This window comes from Adiantum capillus-veneris, chromosome 11, assembly GCF_014529385.1.
Source record: "Adiantum capillus-veneris isolate H3 chromosome 11, ASM1452938v2, whole genome shotgun sequence".
NCBI classification, from domain to species: Eukaryota; Viridiplantae; Streptophyta; class Polypodiopsida; order Polypodiales; family Pteridaceae; genus Adiantum; species Adiantum capillus-veneris.
In genome coordinates this window covers 111,039,366-111,056,605 of record NC_140941.1, presented here as the reverse complement: position 1 = coordinate 111,056,605, position 17,240 = coordinate 111,039,366, and positions in this window count along the sequence as shown.

Sequence of the window (17,240 nt, the reverse complement as noted above, 5' to 3'; positions counted from 1 at the left end):
TAGATTTGTCCATCTCGTCGTAAAGGCCTCTAGTCGAATTGACAAAGCATAGTGGATCCTACGCCTCCACTTCCATGCTCATCCCCAAGTTGACCAAATGGTAGCACTTTGCCTCATAACCACTCAAATCTTCTCGAGTTTACTCAACTAGTCACTTATTAGACATGTTTGCATATACAAGGATGTTGTCCCCTAAAGTTGGCTCTTGTTTGATGGCACATGGCCTTACTGAAGTTGGCTCTTGTTTGATGGCACATGGCCTTCAGTAAGGCCATGTGCCATCAAACAAAACATCGCTTGGCCTACTCCCCTAAAGTTGGCTCTTGTTTGATGGCACATGGCCTTCAGTAGGCCATGTGCCATCAAACAAAACATCGCCTGGCCTTCAGTAGGGCAGGCGATGTTTTGAGCTAGGCCAGGCGATGTTTTGGGCTACTATTCTAGAAAGAGATCCCAGCTACACCCCCCCCGGAAATCGTTCCCCTTTCCCTCCCGAAAGCCTTATGGACTTCAAATCCCAACTCCTCTTTTAGTGCTAAATTGTAGAAAGAAGCTAGATTATCCACCGGAGTCAATTGGATTAGTGTAAGCTTCTTTGGGGCATGCTCATTCAAAATTTAGGGGAGAGCATTTTCCTGTATTAATCATCACAATGAAAAAGAGGGACAACATGCATGCTTAAAGGTGGACATGGTATCATGCTCATCTTATTAAAGGAGACAAACACTTGTTTATTACATCAACCTCATTTTATTTGTTGGCCAAATATGACATTTATTGTATCATGCTCATCTAATCAAGGGAGACCGACATTGCTTTAACTAACACACATTGCTCTAAGCCTCATCTATTTGTTGGCCCCTATGCAAGGCAAGTTTGTCCATGTGTCACTCATAGACAAGGAGATCCACGAGTGGGTTTCCTTTTACACGCGGTGGAACGTGGGACCGATAGTAGCTTTCTTAAATGGACAAAGAGGTGACAATGGATTCTACACAAATCCATTGTTTGTAGAACCTATGCTTTCATGCATCAGAGGAAGAATGGGCTCTACAAGGGAAATCCTATTTGTAGAACCTTTCCTTTCATGCATTAGAGGAAGAATGGGCTCTAGAAGAGACATCCTATTTGGAAATTAGAAGAATCAAATCCTTTAGTGCTAAGAAAGCTATCAAACATCGATATTTAGATAGTTTGGAAATTTGCAATTAACTTATAAATCCATAATAAGGATTGGATGATGTTGTTGGGGTGGCTCCTGTGTTAGCTGTATGGTTGTTGTCGGTTATTTTATGTTGGGATGTCTATTGTTACGGATGCGATGGCTCGGTTGGAGCATGGCTTGGTATGTAAATTTTTTTGGTTTATTCTCAATTAACACAGTGAGCGTGTAAAAAAAAAAAAAGGATTTGGTCAAATCTAAATCCTTTTTATGAGGACGGGAACCTCCTTAAAGGTTGCAATAGGAGACGCTTTCGAGTCCCACTTACAGAAGATTGATCAAGATTGAGGCAGATGGTCAAATCTTAATTTCCTATATGAATTTTGACACTTGGAAAATTTCCTTTTTTTTGTTTTGATAACGCATTCAAAAGAGCCCAAATAAAATTTGAAAACTAAACAAGAAAATATAGGGCCTAGATTCATTGAATAACATCGCTTCCTTTTTCTCCAACTCTTCAAAGGAATTTACTCTTAATGGCTTCAAATTAATGATTAAGTTAGCTTCATATCGTACCTTTTGAGATTCTACTCTTGGCTCAAATTACTGATTAAGTTTAAATGGCTGTATAACAATGACTTACTTTTTTCAATTGACTCCTTTTTGATTAAAAAAATTGATAACATTTTTTAAAAGATCTTATTCAATCTCTTTTGAGATTAAGCTTTACCTCTCTGTCATTTGTTCATGAGTTGCCTTTTCTTTGTGGTGTGTGTGTGTGTGAGAGAGAGAGAGCGAGCGACAACGACAATGACGAGAGAGAGGTTATTTGCTTTGATTTTATGTTTGCGTTTTTTATAATTTATAATTCATTCATTTATTCTTTTTTAATGTAAAAGAATGACCATTTTAATTTTTAATTAACCTCTTTGTAGAATGCACCTTTTTGCCTTGTATAAACCTCTTTTCTTACCCCCTCAAGTTCTCTCTCTCTCTCTCTCTCTCTCTCTCTCTCTCTCTCTCGTATAAACCCCTTTTCTTACGCCCTCAAGTTCACATCTCTCTCTCTCTCTCTCTCTCTCTCTCTCTCTCTCTCACACACACACACACACACACACACACACACACACACACACACACACACACACACACACACACACACACACACACACACCACTGCTTATACGAGTTTAACTCTTTCTGATATATACGAGTGGCTTGTTGTCACTTCTTAGGTATAATTAGCTGGGGACTGGTCTAAGGAACTATTATTGGTCTAAGAAATTTCTTGTAATAATGGTTTGAATTTACTAGGTGAATTTCTAAATGGGAAATCAGTGGGTGGATTCTTAATGTATGGTACCTAACACTTTAAGAGTTAAGTGGGATAATGGGGTTTTGGGCGGGCTGGCCTGACTTTGTATACCTTGTCCTCATCTGTTTGATAACGCAATGACTCCCTCTTGGTGGCATGTGCTCTACAATGCTCTGTGTGTGTGTGTATGTGTGTGTGTGTACGAGGCGGCGCTGATGGTTCTTCTCCTTCATGAAGTCAGACCCGCCATACTGATGTGGAAGGAATGTGGCTACTGGCACCGAACCCTATAAAACGGTGAGCTTCCATGCTCCCTTAGCATTGGTACCTATGTGCTTCTGTGGTGTGTGTGTGTGTACTAGTGAAGGGTTGTCTGTACCTTGGGATTGCGAGGGTTTTGCCCACAAGGGTGTGTATTGTTAGAGTGGTTGGCTCTATGGAAAAAGGCAAAGACAAGCAGGCTATTGTGGAGCTGGCTGCTCCGACTGAATCTCATGTGACTTAAGACACTGATATGGGACTACTGTCCGAGCTGCTTGGATGTGTTGTGATTCACTTTTTTTAAAGACCTCATGCATGTCTTCGCTATACTAAGTCAAAATATGAATTTTATATGGTTGACAACTTCCAATGACCCTTTGTTATCTGCGGCACTGGTTTTTTACTCTCCTTTCGAGTTTAGGGAATGCTTTCAATATATGACTGACTTGTCATATGCGTGTATATGAGCACCCTTTGGTATCTATGGCACTGGTTTTTTACTCTCCTTTTGAGTTTAGGAAATTCTTTCATTATATGTCACTGACCTGTTCGTAGGCGTGTATATGAGAAGTGAAATACATTGAATGTTGTACCTTTCCTTCAATACTGGATAATGGTTGCCTTGAAATTTTTTAAGCTAAAAAAGTAATTGTAGAAGTTTTTTCTTACAGCTTGGTGAATGACCCTATATTATATGGTAGGTATTGGCTTAGGTTTAAGATAAGCGGCTTGATCTATTTTACTGGGGTTGCTGTTGCGGTTATTTTTCTGATGAGGTGCCTCTGGGGTTTGTTATTCATGAGCTTGCCTTTCTTGCTCAAATACGGTCTAAGACTGTTGATGATTGTTGTGTGATAGATCTTTGACAAAGCTTCTCATGTGGCCAAATATGGTTGTGAAGGGTTGTAAAATATGGCCGAATATGGTTGTAAATGGTTACCTTATGGCTGCTCATGTGGCTGTATATGGTTGCTTATTGCATCAATTTTATGTTACTTAATGGGCCTTGGCGGCACACTCCTTGGCCTTTGGAACAATCGAGAGAATTTGGAATATTCCACCTCTACGTGTTATGATTAAGGGGAATTGAGCACTCATACTTAATACCTTTCATGTGGTTTTGTCGACTCCATCTAGGAAGGTGTAGTAACATCTCTTTGTGTTACAGGCGACTCCAAAGTATAGATTGACTGCACGTATGAGCACTATTACTGACCCATAAAAATAGCAGCAATTAATGCCAAACTCTGTAAAGTTAAGAAACAGGTATATGTAGCCCACTTCGGGGCTAAATTGCCTCATAAAACTCGTCTCCGACTTTATCTCATGAGAGCTTGCAAAGCAAAAGGGGCTCCACATGGTTTCCCTGCAACCCCTTGTAAATGAAACCATCTCTGAATATATCTTATGGTTAGCTTTACCTTTATTATTATTTGTCTTTGAAAGCAATCTAGTTGGGTGACATCTATAACATGTGGGATACCCATGCATCACCTGCATACGATGCCAATGCTAACTATATGTTGTGTTGTTTCCATGGGTGCAGGTGATGGTTACCTTCTCAATATGGTTTTCAAAGTTCCTTGGCTTGAAGATGGCAGACTTATATATCTTCAGCCTCTTGATTCTCTTGTACTTGTGTATAAAGACTATTTTGTACTATGAATGGGAATTATACCACCTTTTCATTGACATAGATTCTAGTGTCTTTTGTAATTTGTAAGGATTCTTTGGTGTATATGTTATACTGAAATTGGAACACACACACACACACACACACACACACACACACACACACACACACACACACACACAATAGAGAACTCATGCGCACAGAGAGAGAGAGAGAGAGAGAGAGAGAGAGAGAGAGAGAGAGAGAGAAAAGAGAGTAAAAGACTACATTCTATACTATTTTTCTTTTTTTAGTATAAGAGAGTCAAACTACTAAAAACTGTAGACATGTAGTAGTGTTAGTGTGTATACGCGCTTCACCAGGGGCACTTTTCTCCCACTGGGTTTTTCCCCCTGGACACCTGGTGTGAAAGGACACCTTATCTCTTAGGGTTTCATATAAGCTTTGTAGCTCTGAGTTTGTACACACTATTATTCTAATACAGAGAGATAGACTACAGAGATCTCGTACACAAGCTCTCTGTCTTCTCCTTCTTCATCTTCTTCCTACTTTGAGTTGCTGTCTTCCTTCTGTTTCCTGTTTCATCATCTTCAACAATTGGTATCAGAGCAAGGTGATTTCTAGAGCCTCTACTTGCGTTTTCGCGTCCGCGTGCGCAATCGCAGTTTTCAGGCAGTTTTCGGAAAATTTGCTCATGGGAGCATCCTCGACGTTCCGAAAGTATTCTGAATAGGCGTCCTGGGGTTTTACCCCCCTTTGGAAGCCGTTCGAGCCCTCAGAATTTTGTTCTGAGCAGCGTAGCAGAAGTTACTTTTCGGAGGTGTTTAGATCAAGAGGGTGTGCTTTTTGACAAATTTTCTTCAGGTAAACAGTTCTTTTGGGAAGCAGCCTGTCTTAGCTTTGTGCTGAGATTTTGTGTAGAGTTTTGCTTGGATTGGAGAGGAGATTTGTGAATCTCTTGGAGGTTCTTTTGCTCTCTTGTGTGCATCCACAGTATGGCTCAATCTACGGAGAAAGAGATTTTTGGTGCGTTTACATCCGAAGACAAATTGGATGGTACCAACTATTCTCTTTGGTCTTTTATGGCCAAAAATGTTTTGGTTGGTAAAGGATTGTGGGATTATGTATCTGGAGATGAAGTTCGTCCAGGTAGCATTGCACCTGCCACGCCTGGTCGTGGTGCAGCTGTTGGTGCAGGACCCTCACAAGTCACTCCAGAGCAAAAGAGATGGGATACTAAAGATGCACAGGCTATGGCTGTGATTGCCTTAACCATAAAGAGGACAATCACACCACATATCAGATCTTGCAGAACTTCTGAGGATGCTTGGAACACTCTGCAAGCTATGTTTGGAGGAAGAAACGCTGCCAGAATAGAGTTTTTGAAGAAACAACTTGACAAAATACAGATGGACGAAGGTGACGATATTGTCGAGCATCTTACAAAAATCAGGGATCTTAAAGAGCAATTGCTTAGCATTGATGAAGTGATTCTAGAGAAGGACTTGGTTTCCAAAACACTCAATTCACTACCACCATCTTATCTGACTTTTTAAACTTCTTTGACTCTGTCTTTGCGAGCTAATCCTGAGCCTCTTCATTTTGAAGAGTTAGTGGCTTTGCTATTGCAGGAGGATCAATCACGTAAGAACAAGTCTTTACAGGTGGATGGTATGGATCATGCTCTTGTTGTACAAAACAAAAACAAGGGTAAAGAGAGTGCTCATTACTCCAAGTCTGGTGCAGGACAGTCTTCAGAGAAGTCTAAAGGTGATTCCGACAAGTCCAAGAAGAAAGGTAAATGTCACTACTGTAAGAAACCTGGTCACTACATTAGTGAGTGTAAAAAGCGAATTGCTAAAGAAAAGAAGAAAGAGTCAAGTTTGGTTGTTTCAGCTTCTGGTGATTCTTCTACAGCTAAAGAAGAGTCTGCAAACTTTGTGCAGGATTCTTATCCTTTGTAGTATGTTCAGATTTTTCTGCTTACAGTGTTGACAAGACACAAATGATTTGGTACTTTGATAGTGGTGCATCTAGGCATATTACTTCAAGGAAGGATTTGTTTTGTTCATTGGATGCAGCTCCAGCAGGAAAGAAGGTGACATGTGCAAATAATGCTTCTTATCCAATCAAAGGCGTTGGTAAGATTTTGATTACCATTTCAGATGGTTCAGATTTATGCTTGCCAGATGTCTTATATGTTCCAGGGATCAAGAAGAATTTGTTGTCTGTATCCTCTCTTGCAAAAAATGGTCTTCGGGTCATTTTTGAGGATGACAGATGTGTTGTACGAGATCGAGAGAATGGTTATTCTCTTATCACTACAGGTACGCTGGAAAATGGACTATTTGTGCTAGATCGTTATGAAAAGCAGATTCAGGTATGTATTGCAGAAACAAAGACTCAGGCCATGCAGGATGCTGAGTTGTGGCATGCTAGATTTGGGCATGTTAGTTATGGCAGTTTGATGACTTTACAACGTCATAATATGGTGCATGATTTGTCTTTATTGGAGATGCCACCAAGACATGTATGTGAAAATTGCGTTCTTGGAAAGATGCACAGATTTGCATTTTCGTAGGATGGTTCAGTTAGAGCGACACGAAAGTTGCAGCTTGTACACAGTGATGTATGTGGTCCTATGAGGACGCCATCTATAGGAAACAGCCTTTATTTTGTGACCTTCATTGATGACTTTTCCAGGTTTTGTTGGGTGTATCCACTCAAAGCAAACTCAGATGTGTTTGCAGTTTTTCAACATTATGTCGCCATGGTTGAAAATGAAACAGGTTGCAAAGTACAGACTCTTCGTACCGATCGAGGAGGTGAATACATGTCAGGTGCATTTAAGGATTTTTTGGGAAAGAAAGGCATTAAACACCAATGCACTATGCCATACACACCACAACAGAATGGTGTTGCAGAAAGGAAGAACAGGTCTTTAATGGAGACGACTAGATGTATGCTCAAGGCTAAGAGTTTGCCTCATAAGCTATGGATGGAGGCAGTTGCTTGTGCAGCACATGTTTTGAACAGGTGTCCTACTCGTGCCTTGAAGAACATTACTCCATATGAAGCTTGGTATGAAAGAAAAACTTCAGTCAGTTATCTTCGTGTTTTTGGTTGTCTTGCTTATGCTCACATCCCTCAGCAGTTACGTGGGAAGCTTGATGATAAGGCAATCAAATGTATATTTGTGGGGTACAGTAGTGGAAGTAAAGGTTATAGACTTTACAATCCTGCTACAAACAAGATTTTTGAAAGTCGTGATGTAATTTTTGCAGAAACTGCTGCTCAACCTATGGTTGCTTTTGATGTACCTCATATGCAGACACATGATGTATTTGAAGGTTTGCTTCCTTCTTTTGTGGAGAATCAAGAATCACAACAGGTTGATAATCTTGATCAATCTTTTGATCAGCATGTGACACCTCATGATGTAGAGGAAATTGTGCGTGAAGAGCAAGAAGTTCTCAGGGAAGAAAGAACCTTGCCTAAATGGGTTCAGAAAACTTTGCAGGATAGCAAGTTGGATGCACCGTTGCCACGAAAAACACGTGCTGGTACTACTTTTGGCAGAGAGCAAGTAGATTTGGATTGCTTTAGCACTCTTTGTGATGCAGATGAGCCTGATTCATTTGAACAAGCTTTAGAGTGTGTTCAGTGGAAAGATGCTATGCAGCAAGAAATTGATTCTATTCAGAAGAATCATACATGGGATCTAGTGGACTTGCCTACAGGTAAAAAGCCTATTGGTACAAAGTGGGTTTTTAAGTTAAAAAGGAAACAAGATGGTACTGTTGACAGGTACAAAGCAAGGCTTGTGGCAAAAGGCTATGCGCAATAGAAAGGCATAGATTATGATGAAACCTTTGCTCCTACTTCTCGTACGTCCACAGTTAGATCACTAGTTGCAATTGCTGCTCATCATGGTTGGAAAGTGCATCAGTTGGATATCAAAACTGCTTTTTTGAATGGTGATTTGCAGGAAGAAGTTTATGTAAGTCAACCAAGTGGTTTTGTTGTAAAAGGTCAAGAGCAAAAGGTATGTAGATTGCGTAAAGCTTTGTATGGTCTCAAACAGGCTCCAAGAGCATGGTATGAGAAGATACATACTTATTTGATTGGCCAGGGATTTTAGAATAGTCCAACAGAAAGTACTTTGTATGTCAAAAAGAGAGATGGAGTTCTCATTATGCTAACACTTTATGTGGATGATATGCTTCTTACAGGCAATAATGCAAATGAAATTGAAGCGTTTAAAGATACTTTGAGAAAAACCTTTGAGATGTCTGATCTTGGTTTGCTACATTATTACTTGGGTATTTAGTTTGTGCAATCAGAGGATGGCATATACATGTTGTAGGCAAAATATTTGCATAAAATTTTGGAAAAGTTTGGTATGCAAAATTGTAAGCCAATCTCTACACCCGTAGAAACTGGATCAAAGTTGAGCATGCACGATTGTGGAGAACCTTTTGATGTACATACTTATGCAGCAGCGGTTGGTTGCTTGATATATTTGGCAGGCAACACTCGTCCAGACATTCAATTTGGGGTTTCACAAGCAAGCAGATTTATGCACAGCCCAGGTATGCATCATTGGCAGGCTGTGAAGCGCATACTTCGTTACCTTTCAGGTACCCCTAATCTTGCCATGTTCTTTCCAAGGGGGGATATGTATGGAAAGCACAGTTCTATGCAGCTTCTTGGTTACAGCGATTCAGATTGGGCTGGTGATTTTGACACACGACATTCCACAAGTGGCAATTGTTTTTTCTTGGGAAATGCATGTATATTTTGGCTAAGCAAGAAGCAACCCACAGTGGCTACATCAACTTGTGAAGCTGAGTACAGGGCAGCTTTCACGGCAACAGTTGATTGTGTATGGATACGCAGGTTATTGGCAGATCTTTGTGAGTGTCAACAGACACCCACTACCATTTTCATTGACAGTCAGAGTGCTATGGCAGTTGCAAGGAATCCAGTATTTCATGCAAGAACAAAGCACATAGAGGCTCACTACCACTATGTTAGGGAAAGGCTACATGCAGAGGAGATCACACTAACTTACTGTCCTACACAGGATAACATTGCAGATCTATTTACGAAGGCGTTATCACGAGAAAAGTTTGAAGCTTTCCGAAAAGCTTTGGGCTTACTCTCATACACATGATGATCTGCTACCTTGTACGGATTCACACTATCACTACAGGGGGGATTTGTAGACATGTAGTAGTGTTAGTGTGTATACGCGCTTCACCAGGGGCACTTTTCTCCCTCTGGGTTTTTCCCCCTGGACACTTGGTGTGAAAGGACACCTTATCTCTTAGGGTTTCATATAAGCTTTGTAGCTCTGAGTTTGTACACACTATTATTCTAATACAGAGAGATAGACTACAGAGATCTCGTACACAAGCTCTGTGTCTTCTCCTTCTTCATCTTCTTCCTACTCTGAGTTGCTGTCTTCCTTGTTTCCTGTTTCATCATCTTCAACAAAAACTACAGTCTATAAAAATTTATTTTTCAATGGTGTAGTTTTTATAGTATTTCTCTCTCCCCATTCCCTAACTCTCTCTTACTAAAATGTAAAAGGCAAGCTATTTTAAATTCCAATTTAACTTGTTTTTTGAGAGAAAGATCGCTCTTACATTGTGTGCAATTTTTGTGCTCCAACATGGACGAATGCATACATTGGTTCCCTTGGCTCTCTAAAGCTAGTGGTGGCATATTATTGAACCCTTTTTGGAGAGAGAATGCCAAAAAGGTAAATAATAAAGGACTCCAACAATTGATCCATTTTTGGGACAACAACAGTAAGAGCTAGAAAGAGACAGACCTTTTGGCTACCCAATATCACCACAATGGCACTGAGAGGCTGCTTGTCAATAGAGCTATAGAAGGGATGGCAAATATCTTGATGCCTCTTTGCAAATCCATGTTTGATTGAAAAGCATGGTGTTTGCCCAACATCAGCCATTTCTATAAACCACAAACCAAGGACATCTACCACACGCTAATGCATAGGGTTGATTGGTTTGGCCCCTTCAACAAGCAATGGGCTAAACAATGGTTTGAAGATAGATGGGAGATAGTGTCAAGAAACATTTGGAACCCTCAACGGCCTCTAACTATAAAGATATTCTTGTGGAAGGTGCTTTGGGGAGCCTTGTCGACCGATGTCAAGATCCAAGCTTGTGGTATTAGCCTAGATAGGTGTTCAGGTTGCAAAACAACTAGTGAGGACCTCTCCCATTTGTTCAAGGAATGCCCGACGATTAGAGGGCTAACTTGTAAGGTATGTAAATGGATCCAAAGACTTGGAAGATAGAGTGCTTGGATCCAAATAATTTGGAAGATAGAGTTCTTCAAGAACAATTTGATCCTTGGATGGAAGGAGATGAAACGACAAACATAAGGAGTGGTTCTCCACATATACTACTACACATGCTATATGAAGCTGGTGGGTAATTCTTATGAGCTCAAAATGTGCGATTGTATGCATAATGCCATCGAGTTTATGCTGTAGAGTGTCAAACACGTATCCAAATTGACAAAGAGTTTGATGTTTGTAGGGCATTTAGACGATTTGGGTTACACTACTATTTTCACACATGGTCCTTGGATAAGAAAGGAAACATGGTCATGCTTGAAGGCTAGAAGTCTGGCTCATTGTATTCACTCTATGTCTCTTCAGTAAAAGAGAATTCTATTTGTGTAGGCGAGCTTCTATCTAGAGTTGTGGCATAGCCGATTGGGACATATGAGTGAGAAAGGAATGAAGGTACTATAGTGTTCAGGCTATATCCCCGTGTTAAATTACTTTGATTTTGCTTTATGTGAGCTCTACATTTATGGAAAACAGGCTATGTTGACCTCAATGCCTTTAGATAAGGAGTTAGGAAGCCCTCTAGATATTGTCCATAGATGGTTGTACTAAACCTAGATTTTCCATTAGGTGACAGTTGAGAGCAGTTTATAATTTCAGCTATGCCAACAAAGACTAGGGAAGTCATTTTATTTGATTTCTTATTAGAGATTGTCTTTTCAAAATGCAGTGAAATTGATGAAATTTTGTGAAAGATATAGGTTATAGGAATACAAATCTTTGGAGTCCAAAGTGGCCTCAATTCATGAAGGTTTTTCTGTGGAAGGTGATGTGGGGGGCTCTTCCGACAAATGTCAAGATTCAGGCACGTGGTATCGGGTTTGATGAATGTTCAAGGTGCAGTTTGGCTAGCGAAGACCTCACCCACCTGTTCATAGAATGCTTGGCAACCAGAGGCCTGGTAGGAAAGGTGTGCAAATGGATGCAAAGAACGTGGAAGATAGGATTCTTTAAGAAGGATCTGTGCCTTGGTGGGAAACAATCTTGAAATCTTGTGCTTCTAGTATGTACTCAAATTGTTAGATACTAATTCTTCAGTAATCTTTGGACGGATAGGAATTGTCAGGTTTTTGACAGCGACCTATTTGTGGCTAGCTTTTCAGAGATAGTACAGGAAAGTAAGGAGATTATATTTGTGGTAGGAAAAGGGAAAAGCTCGGATGGAGCTCGGATGACTGGATTAGGGCGACTCTTGCCATCCAGTAGAGCCATCATGTGTGAAGGTTTGTTAATTGTTTGGTACATGGTACGATTGACTGGGCTGATGTAACTTTTTATCACTCAAGGCTCGGTGTGAGCTTGAGGTGGATTTGTACATTTTTTTTGATGGAATTCTAATACAATCACTCACAATTGTGAGTTCTGGAAAAAAAAGGGAATACAAATCTTTTTTTTTTCCCAAACTCACAATGGTGAATAGATTATATTAGCAGAAAAAAAGCAATACAAATGTGATCCCTTATTGCATCTGAAAGATATGGGTCATGTGGAAAAGGATTGGGTCCATAAGGCTCTTTTCATTTTCCATGAAAGTATAGAGATCATTCAAATCTTGGAAAATAAGTGCATCCCATGCATGCAAACAGCTTGACCACATTGTGATAGTTATGGGCGATAGTATCTACTACACTGTACAACACTATCATGATAACAAAATGGAGGCAATATGAGAACAAATCTTAATTGCTCGTCACAAAAACCTTCCTTCCACATCAAGAAAACTAGCAATTCAAATATAAAAATCTAGGAATGGCATTCCTAAGAAGAAAAAATATCACACTCATCTATGCACTTATATATATATTTTTTAAAGAATACTTTCTCCAAAAGGAGAGAGTTAAATAGATTAAATTGAAAACAAAAAACCCTACAATCACTCCATACTCACAATGAGCCATGAAGGCCAAAAGTAGTCAAAAAAATTACAAAGGATTCCATGGCAGCCACCCATCACTACCAAGCATGAAATCCATCAATATCATCAAATACAAAGATACTCTAAGCAAACCATGACCCTGCATGGCTGCCATAGGTTGCCGACCTTGCAATAAACTTCCCATCTTCCAAGTTGAGAACCTTCATAGATTCAAAAACTAGGTACCTGCATATAGGTAGCATACCATAGAGTAAGTGGGGAGTCAAAACCTCCATCATCATCCAATGTGATCCATCAATGCAAGCTCAACGTGGAGATAGATCCAACAATCCTAAACACCAATACAACAAGAAGAAAGCAGGCTTTTAAGGAGGAGTTATGCATCAACTAAAACACCAGGCCAAGGTGCTACCACGAGCAGAAACGTCCTACCACAATAGCAAGAGACACGATATGGTGGAGCTCTTAATTGGTCTGAACCCTAACAATCTCCAAATTGAAGGCCAACGTGGCCCAAGTGGCTATAACGATTAGTATGCACAAGGATACAAGTGTGAAGCATGACCATCTTGATGCAATGTGAAAACCACTCTAAAGATAGGTCCTTTGTTAGAGCATCCGCCGCTGCTGGGTTCTCATTTGTGTGGACTTTGGCTAACTCAATGCATTTGCTAGCCAAATTATCTTGTATCATATGATACCTGATCTTGATGTGTTTGATTTGGAATGAAACACAGGGTTCTTTGCTAATGCAATTGCTCTCTGGGTGTCACAATGTAACATGGATTCTGGTGTATACCAAGGTCTCCAACTAGACGAGATAACCACACAGCTTCCTTGCTGGCACTAGAAACTAAAACATACTCAGTCTTCTTAGTGGAAGACAAAGTGAAATTTTGAAAACATGATCTCCAAGAGACTACTACTCTAGCAAACAAGAAAACGTATCCAAATGTGGATCTCCTAATATCCACACAACCCGCATAATCAGAATCAATGTATCCAACTATGGATGCATCATTGTTCCCAAAATGTAAACACTTGCTAGTTGAATCCTTGATGTATCTCAAGATATGCTTCCCTGCTTCCCAATGCTTTCTACCCGAGTTTTCCATATACCTCCCATTGCAAATGTAATGTCTGGTCGCGTGCTAACCATGGTGAACATGAGACTACCAACTACCAAAGAATATGGCACCTTTTCCATCTTTGCCTTTTCAACATCCGTTTTGGGGCAATCATTCTTGCTAAATTTTACATATGCAGCCATTGGGGTACTCAATGCTTTCTCCCCTTGCATGTTAAAATGTTGCAAGACCTTGTAAATATACTCTTTCTGTAATAGTTCAAGTTTCCACGCTTACAATCTCTCTTATTATGCATACTAAGAAAGTGATGTGCATTGCCCAACTTTGTCATAGAAAACTGCTTGCTTAAGGCATCTTTGAGAAGTGAAATCTCATTTTTTGACTTGAGGGCTATAAGCATATCATTCACGTACAAGGTTAGAATGACGGAACCATCATTCAACCTCCTTGTATACAAGCAGTGATTCTCTTGGCTCCGTACATAGCCTTGGGATTGAATGTACTTATAAAACTTGATGTACCATTGACTTGAGCTTTGCCTCAGTCCATACATGGATTTCTTGAGTCTACACATCAGTTCTACCCTTGTTGGCTTCTCTGGATTTATCTCAGAACCTTTTGGCTGCATCACGTAGACATCTTCTTCGCATCCCTGTGAAGAAATGCCGTCTTCACATCCATTTGGACCAATTCCATGTCCTCTATGGCTACTAAACCAAGCATAAGATGCAGTGTAGTCATCTTGACCTATGGAGAGAAAATAGAATTGAAATCTATGCCTTTCTTTTGCTAGAATCCATTAGCAACCAATCTAGCCTTACATTTAGGTTTGGGATCTTTTGTCGTGTACTTCTTCTTGTACACCCATTTGCAAGGCAATCCTTGTTTATCGTATGGGAACTTTGTTAATTCCCAAGTCTCATTGTCTAAGATCGAATTATAGTCAGATTACATAGCCTACTCCCACTTCACGCTATCTTCCATCTGAATAGATTGTTTGTAAGAAGTGGGCTCACTGCAGTCAGCAACTAACAAATAGTCCAATCCTGGTTGAAAACACTCATGTGCACGAGATACACTAGTAGATCTTTTGAGTGCTTTTGCCGAATTTCACTCTCTCTAGAGAAACGTTTGTTTGTGTACTAGTGAAACGTGCATCACTAGCACGTCCAACATTTTGCGTAATCGATGGTGAGGCAATATCCTCAAACCTTACTTTGCGATATTCAAACTCTTTCACTAGCTATCTATGTATCTTAGACTCATTGAATATCACCTGTGAGCTATGTATGAACTTCTTAGATTCCGGGTGCCAAAAGAGATATCCAATCTCTTCATCCACACCATATCCAATGAAGATACACTCATATGATTTGGGATCGAAATTTTTCCTAAGTTCTTTGGAGCATTTGAGAATGTCTCACACCCAAATACACGTAATTTAGAATAATTAGGCCGTTTGCCCGTCCACATCTCCTAAAAAATCTTATACTTCAATAGTGTACTAGGTGGCCAATTTATCAAGTAAACAACTATCATAACAGCTTCCTCACAAGATTCCAAAGGTAAAGTGGCCTTACACAACATAAAAGTGACCCCTTCTTGGATAGCCTTATTAGAAGCCATTGGATACCACTTGTTGGTATTGTCACATGGCAAAGTCAATGATGAAAATTCTTTCTTCTTCATTTTCACTTAAGGATGTGATTAACTAGTCATTACTTTATTAAACATTGTGGGTTGATAGTTGACCTGTTATTTTTTCTTTTCACTCTTGCCAAGTTTATTAGTGCCATTGCTATTGCAAGTCTTGATAATTTCTTTTTTGACTTCATAATCACATATGAAAATTCTTCTATAACTCTTACATAGCATCCATGGGTGAGAAAGCCTTGTGAATTTCTTATTTGTTCTCATTAGCATTATTGCATATAGTTCAAATAAAAAAATCTACATTTATTTTCATTGTAAGCATGTTCATTTCTTCCATGTGCATTTAAGCTTTTGGTCATATAACTAGGCTATAAGTTATGTCAAAAATGTAAAATGGCTAGCATAGTAATTTTACATTACATTCATATGGGTCCTTTTTTTATATATTTAAAATGTGCCAATTGAACTTGAATTGTATTAATCAACAAAGTTACAAGCAGCCTTGGAATATCCTTTGCACAGGGAACTCCATAAAAAATACATCGAGGGGCCTTACTTCCACAACTGCTCCTTCTTGAGAAGTTTGCAATGAATCTTGGAATTGTTTTCATCCAAGGTGGGGCTTTATGATTTTATCACTTGTTTGTCTTAAAATCCCAATGTGACCCTTCACATTGTTTTACCCATAACAATATTTAGAAGGGGCAAACCATTAAGCTCTATTGACCATTGAGCTTTTCTCTGCCATAAAAGCATGAATCTCAATATAGCATGTTTTGAACTTTTGGGGATAATTTGGAGGTAGAGAAACTTTATTTGTATCAAGAGGTTTACGGACTCCATGTTTGAGAATAATTTTTGAGGCGTTCACTTCGAAGACAAACAAACAGTGTGCCCCGCGAACAAGTTCTATGGGCTTTTGGTTGCCTCTTCATATTATCATATGTTGAATAGCCCCCATTGTCTTTGATGAGGAGCTAAAGCTCTACAATTTATCCTCAACGTACCAAAAAGAATGTACATAACACTAAAACTTAAGAAAAAGATGTTTTCCATTCTAATTAGACCTTAAAGTTGAGAGTTTTTTTTTCTATATATCTATTTTTCTACAATTAGAACATTGAAAAGGTGACTTTCTATCTATAATACGGAAAGAGAATGACCATAGTGGCAAAAAGTTGGGAGCATCTTAGTGTTTAGATTGTCTTTATGATGCTCTTTCGAGGTAGCAACCCTTGGAGTTATCCAAAATTGCAAATTGTGTTTGTAAGGAATAATTTTAATTGAGAGGTCCATGACATCATGCTTTCTTAATCAGGAAATCCATAATGGGTTTTTGAGGTCCATTACAACATGCTTTTTCAGTTAGGCAAATTGATAATGGGATTCATAGCCAATAGATTATTTAAAATTGATGCCTTTTTGCACATGCTCGCAAGCTAGCATTTGGTTATTGATATGCTCTTTCGCGGTAGTAACCCTCGAGGTTATCCAATATGATAGCTGTCTGTGCAATTGCTACTTTAATGAGAAGTTTTGGATAGCATGCTTTCACTTTTGGGCAATTGGTGATGGAAATTTAAGGAGTTAATGGACCTTTTGCTCATGCTCTCAAGCTGTTGTTTAACTATCCATATGCAAAATGCAGGAAAATTGCAACAATATGCAAGTGACTATGCAATAGCTACTTCAATGCGAGGTCTAGGATAGCATGCTTTCAATTTTAAGCAATTGTTGATGGGAATTTAAGGAGTTAGATTATTCAAAATGGACAACTTTTTGCTCATGATCTCAAGTTGATCCATATGCAAAATGCAAAATGTTGCAGGAATTTCAACTGTATGCCTTCTACAGAGAATTTGCA